General features: G+C 36.5%; 1 long non-coding RNA gene across 2 annotated transcripts; it reads right to left on the bottom strand.

Annotated features, from left to right (window-relative positions):
• Positions 1–2,130: 2,130 nt before the first annotated feature.
• LOC131536676 (uncharacterized) lies at positions 2,131–4,781 on the bottom strand. 2 transcript variants are annotated; one of them, XR_009270041.1, is made up of 4 exons: positions 3,616–4,781; positions 3,480–3,531; positions 3,057–3,129; positions 2,131–2,930 (listed from the first exon to the last, which is right to left on the bottom strand). It is a non-coding gene; the product is annotated as an uncharacterized LOC131536676 (long non-coding RNA). The 2 variants fall into 2 exon arrangements; XR_009270040.1 differs by having other exon boundaries at positions 2,131–3,129.
• Positions 4,782–6,903: the final 2,122 nt, after the last annotated feature.

The raw sequence follows: 6,903 nt of genomic DNA, 5'->3' as shown, positions 1-6,903 counted from the left end.
CATGATAATTAATAGATCGCTGACTTTTCCATTTGTTGACATGACATGGTTAGATTCAGATGGTAAATATATTATGTTACATTTATGCATTTAGCAGACGCTTTTATCCAAAGCAACTTACATTGCATTCAAGTTACAGTTTTTACATTTTATCTGCTCTTGCTTTCCCTGGGAATCGAACCCATGATCTTGGTGTTGCTAGCGCCATGCTCTACTATTTGAGCTACAGGAAAGCTGTTGTGTGTCCATATTAGAGATAATCACAATGTTTAGAATTAAACCATCATATTTAAATACATGATATTAATCATATCATAAAATATAATTTGTTGTTACTACTGTAAATATATATTCAGTTATTATTGAATATAAATTTTGTAGAATGTTACCAAACCATTTTGTTTACCCCTTGATTGCTACTGTATGGACAAAAATTACTCCACAGAAGAAAGAAATTCATACAGGTTTGGAATGTCCTGATGTTGAGTAAATTATGATAATTTTCATTTTTGGGCGAATCTCCCTTTAAGAACTTTATTATTTGTAAATAAGAAGCACCTAATTTATATAAGACATTTTTAAAGATATTTATAAGATATTATTTATAAGATATTTATCTTTAATCAGGTCCTTGTTGAATTAACATTTTACTTTATTAAAATTCATTAGAACTAAACATCTAAAAAGAAAGAAGTATCCAAAGTTTAACTGACTAGTAGGATGGTGGTCACAAGAAATAAAACCATGGTCCTCATTACCATGATTATATGGATTTTAAAATAAGTAGCCTAGTAGGCTAATAAACTATAAAATTTGTAGTTTAATAAAAATAAAAAAAAATAAACATGAAGAAACTACAAAACAGCTTCTATGAAATTAAAATAGCATATTCCCCAATATGTAATAACAGTAACATAATAAATACATTTCTGCCAACACATAGGCTATTTATACAGTGTTAATAACTTTTATTACTATGGTGCTGAATTGACAAGATTATTAGCGTTTTCCAATATACCTCATTGTCGTGGCTGTTTTCAGCCAGCATCACTAATCTTTCTCATATCACACGACTGTAAAACAATCCTGTGTCACATCTGAATGGATCAAGCGACTTGTGCTGTTTATCTCTTATAAATCGTGTCAGCAGCGGGGCACGTTCGTCAGCGCTGTGCGGGAGACTGATCCCGCTCTTTGACGCGCGGCTGGAGGATGCATCGGGGAGCGCTGCTTCGCGCTTTTGGAGTACGGTATTTGCTTTATGCCGTTTCGCCTAATATCAGGGAGGTCTCCTTTCTTTCGGCGTTCGGCCCACTATTTGAATGGAATGTCCTGGTGTTCCCGATGGCCAGTAGACGATCGCCGCCCACCCAGACCTCTGTCACCCTTTTCCCCCCACTAGCAACGCCCCTGGATTATGTGAGTATAGGAGAGCATAAAGTGGACGTCCTTAACATGCGGAGTCCCACAAGGCTCAATTCTTGCACTGCTCTTAGCCTGCCCAGGTGAAAAAGAAATATATTTAAATTGTGCTTTAGACACACTTAATATATTTATATTATACTATACTAAGTGCATATTAAATGTATTATTTTGAAACAACTTTAAGTATATTAAGTGTATTTCAAGATATGTTTAAGTTATATTTTAATCTATTTGTAATATATTTAGTATATTGAAATTGTGTTAAATTGGAACCACTTTAAGTATATTTAGTGCAATTTAAGTGTATTTCTTAAAATTTACTTTTAATACTTCATGAACTACAGGTAGAATATATTTGAATCATCGTTTTAATGTGCTTCAAGTACATTTCAAGTGTATTTCAGCTCATTAGAAATGCATTAGCATTACACTACTAGTATATTATATTTATTAGTATTATATTTTTCAGTATATACACACACACGTACACTTTGATATCTAAAAACTTTAATGTATTATATATTGTGTACATTACAAATATTCATAAAGTACATTAAAAAAGTACAGCAGCATATATACTTAACAAAATTCTATTAAATGGATTAAAAATGTACTTGAAATACAAGTATGTTTATAGTATATTTGTATTACTACAAACATACTCAAGTACATTTTAAAACATTATACAAAAAACATTATAATAAATGAGAAAAAAAAGACATGCTATGGAAAAGCTATCTTATCCATTTGTAGAACATTTCAGTTATACATGTATTGCTGAAAAGTAAATAATTTTACATCAATGAATAAATAAAAATTACAATGCAATTTTCTGAAGAAAAAAAAGCAATTTACAGAAAAACAGTGCAGAAGTGAATAGATGTGTGTGACTGAAGATGATAAAGTTCAAGCAACAGAATAGGGGATGATAGGTGAGGGGATGATGGCAGGATGTGGTGAAGGGATGGTGATGGGAGGATGACGATGATGCCCTGGTGGCTTAGATGGAGTTTGGCACATGGCACAGACCCAGAGCATCCCAGTGCTGACAACACACGGCGGAGTCGAGGGAGGGAGGAGCCAAGATGTAGATGGTGTGGCTGCCATCTGGGGGCCGACTGATGGAGACAGAGTTGGTGGATCCAAAGGCACAGACGGAGGGCTGATGGAGCTGAGCATCGTCGCAGGTTCCGGAGACCTGGGCACAGCCTAGTCGTTCTGGCATACAATATTTTTGCACAAGTGCCTTGCAGCTTTAAAAAAAAAAAAAAACAGAAACAAAATTAGATAACGGATTTTTACACGAATGACTGAAAGGACGCACAAATTAGCCACCTGGAATGGACACATTGCTAACATTTTTCTTCCAAGATTGACCGATTCATCCTCTATTAGGCCTGATTCAAAACTCTCTATAACAGAGGTGATACGATATTAAAATATACTTCCTATTCCTTTGCTTGTCTCTGCACTCAGATTTCAGTTTGTCTTCTATAGCAGCTGATCTTAAAAACAACAAATGTTAATATTTCTCACACGCACAAAAAAGGCAAATGATGATTGATGATTTGTTTTCTATTTAAGAATGACAAAACAATGTACCTGGTCGGAAATATAGTCAAAAACCTTACCAGTCTCAGCAGTTTCAGATGTACTGTATGCTCTTACAAGCAGCCCTTCTTACAATTTAATCTTTGTTCTTATCTGTAATGAGAAATATATATTAGAAAATAAAGTCAATAAGGTTGTCAAGCTTGAACAAATACAAACACCAATCAACCAACACTACCACAGTTTGCTGATCAGCTCAAGACAAAGTAACTGTATGTTCATAATCATGGTTTTTCAAAGATCATTAACCTCATTACAATGAAGCCAAATTGTTCAGGAAATCAGAAATAAATACACTTCATATTGCAAATAAAAACTGTTCATGTTGTACATGTTATAATGACTAATTTTATTTATTTATTTATTTATTTATTTTCTGCCAATGCATTTGTCAAAAACATGACTGGTACAGACAAATAACGTTCATTAAATACAGATTTTACCTGAAGCCACGGTGAGGTTCCAACAGCCAGACGCCATACACGCTTGTAGAAGCTGGTAAAAATGAGAACATACCGCTATATTTTCTAATTAATTTCATAGTTCCCCCAAAACAATTTGAATTATGTCATCACTCACCCTTAAGATGCTCCAAACCATCTAAGACTTTCGCTCATCTTCGAAAGAAAAGCAGAGATATTTTAATGAAATCTGTGAGATTTATGTTCCTCCGATGAAAAGATTCTAAGATGTTCACGCTTCAAAAAGTTCATCACAAAAAAAACATCGCTAAAATAATCCATATGAATTGCGTGGTTTCCTCCAAGCGCCCTAAAGAGACACGATCACTCTATATAATACTGTTTAAATTTAGACTTATGCACATCTGATTTGATCTACGAAGCTCTCTGCTGTGAGCTCATTATCATACAAACCAATCAGAGCTGTTCAATGGCTCTGGAATCAATCAGGTTTAGTCTGATTGATTCAAATGTCAAACTGGCATTCCAAGGACCAGTTCATGGCAGGGCCCTTCTCTAACTGCCGGTGTGGAGGGAGATGTGCCCCACTGTGATTGGATCTTGGTGGAGGAACATAAAAATATGTTCAGAACCATCAGATAAGACGCCAAGACAACTGCCAGACACCTCTAACAGGGCAGGAACGGAGACCTTCTGCATCCACGACCACCTAAGAGAGGACTTCTCATTGGACTACGGGCTGACCCACACCATCACACCCAATCCTAAGGTTTAGGAAATGACTGCCATAAAAATTCCTCTAGATCTCTGGATGCAACAGCAGTGGCCGAAACAAAGAAAGGCCACACAGATCTATCCAAATCCATTCATACCCATGTTTGGAGACCTTAAATGGATGCAAACTTCAAGGAATTCACTTCATCCTCAGATAAAGTACAGTTTATGTTGATGGCCATTGACTGTTAACACAACAGTTCACGGAAGCAGGCCTATTAACATATTATGGTATGAATAAGTGATAGTTCAACAGTTCCCTATCATGTTTGGACTCTTTTTGCTCCTTATGATGCTGATAATAGTTTGAAAGAGGTTTGGTAAAGAAATATTGCATGGGTGAAATGTTAAAGACACTGTTTATCTTTGTACTCCACTGTATGCAAATGAGTTCCACACTAGGGCGGGCAACATCATGGCCACCTTGGACACAAGCGGCCAATCACATTCCTGGAACGGAGAGGCGCCAGATTCCAATCTCCTCCTCATCAAAAAGAGATAAAGGTACCTTCCCAAAAGACACTCCTTGTTCTGAGTCTGAGTCCTGTTACCAGGAAGGCAGCAACAGGAACACTCCCCGTTTCTGAGTCTTTCATCTAGAGAGACACCAACAGAAACACCAAAGTTCTGAGTCTCTGATACATCCAGAGAGACAGTACGACGTTCTGAGTCTCTGGCCTGACGAGGAAAGTGATTTCAAGACAGCTAAGGTTTAACTCAGCCCCTGAGCAAACCTTCCTTATCGCATTTGGCTGCCCTTCAGTTGCAAAGGACCCAGCAGTGACGGACCCCGTCTGACTCTTGCCGCTCCGAAAGCAGCACAACCCAGTCCGCACAGGACCTCCGCAGTGGCAGACACTGCCTGAAACCCACGGCTCCTCAACGACGCAGCCAGGCTGCAAAGGGCCCCGTGAAGACCCAGCTGCCCGGTCCATGCTCTAAGGACCCTTTGTGGCACAACAGCAGTTCAGCATCCTCCAGGTCAGCATTGACGGCTACCGAACGCAACTCTGTGCCCTCCCCACTGCATGCAGTCTGCATCACCAGTGGAAGACGTCTCTACCGCCGGACTGATCACCCGCCTGTGGAACGTAATTATAAACTTACCAAACCTCTTTCCTAAAGACCTTGGCTTAGTTTATACCTGCAGCCTATGTTTCTCTAACCTGTTTAGATAACATTTACTTGTGGTCAGCATTACGAATAATAGCTATATTATTTATTCAGAGATAAATAAGCAGTTATTTATCATTAATTCCACCAAGAGCCATTAAGTGGTTCCCATAAGCAACATTTCCATAGAAATCTCTTCCATTGCTACATTCAGCTCAACAGCATTGCATTCAGCCGTTCTGTGTTCATTCCATTTATTTGTTTCTGCGATTTACTCAGTATCTTCCTTCATATTTAGTTGTCTATTATTCTCTATTAGCAGTGCATATTCACTTATTGGTATCATCGCTAGTTGTTGTATTTACTCTTGCATATCTATTGTTAATAAATTTCATTTATCTTATTACAATTGTGTCTTCTTTGTGTTGATGATCCAAGGCTCTACCAGCTAGCTAAACCACCAATCTTTCAAATAAATCAGCTGATCAGCTCCCTCCAATGTGTGCGATTCAAATTATTGAACAGCTTGTGGGAAACACGCCCGCATTGCTAAATTATTATTGCACTAAACTAACTGAGGTGGGAATTGGTCATCTGATATACTCATAACCGCACCTCGAGTGACGTGTGACCCAAAATCACAATGTCTTCGGTGACGTGAGTCCCACACACACTACAGGTTTGTACATTGTAAATGTTAAAAATGTTTTTCAAAATATCGTACTTTTCCAAATATTAAAATTATAAATACATAAATATTTAAAATATAACCATGTGTAGGCCTACTGCAATATAAAGTACATTAAAAACCTACTAAAAGTGTAATCATTTTGTTATGTTCTTACACAACGTACACATAAAAAATGTACACTTGAATTTCAAGTATATTTTTAATATATTTAATACTACATCTTTTTCACCTGGGTGTATATGCTCCCACTGAGTCAAATAATGAGAAAGAACCAAATTGCCTATCACTATAGTATATACTGTATATCTCACACCCCAGACTCGACTTGTAGTGAAGTAAAATTTGGCTGAAATATAAAAACTCAAGTAAAGTACAGATAGGCTACTCCCAAAAAATACTTAAGTACTGTAACAAAGTATTATTACTTCGTTACATTACACCACAGCTAGTAAGTAAAATTTCAAACATACACTACCATAACAAACTTATGAAACAGTGCCCACCACAGCATCATGTATTTGATTAATAATACAGATTATTATCAATGTTGAAAACAGTTGTGCTGCTATCTGATGTAAAACCTATTTTGAATCTGTAAATTAATAATAAATGGCGAATGGATGCATATACAACAAACTATATGATGTGAATCCAGTAGTAAATGAAAGAAGTAATTACTGTTTTGAAAATAGATATGACCAGGTTGTAAATACAAGGTGTCGAATTGGACATTCAAGACTCACTCATTCATATTTATTGAAAGGAGAAGAGAAACCAGTTTGTGACCCGTGTAATAATTATTTGAATGTAAAACATGTCCAATTTTAAATGATATTAGACAATGATTTTATTTAGAAAATATACTAA

The sequence above is a fragment of the Onychostoma macrolepis genome, chromosome 03 (assembly GCF_012432095.1).
Source record: "Onychostoma macrolepis isolate SWU-2019 chromosome 03, ASM1243209v1, whole genome shotgun sequence".
In the NCBI taxonomy this organism is placed as follows: domain Eukaryota; kingdom Metazoa; phylum Chordata; class Actinopteri; order Cypriniformes; family Cyprinidae; genus Onychostoma; species Onychostoma macrolepis.
The sequence above is the reverse complement of the archived record's forward strand: the minus strand, read 5'-3'. Positions and strand labels throughout refer to the sequence as shown.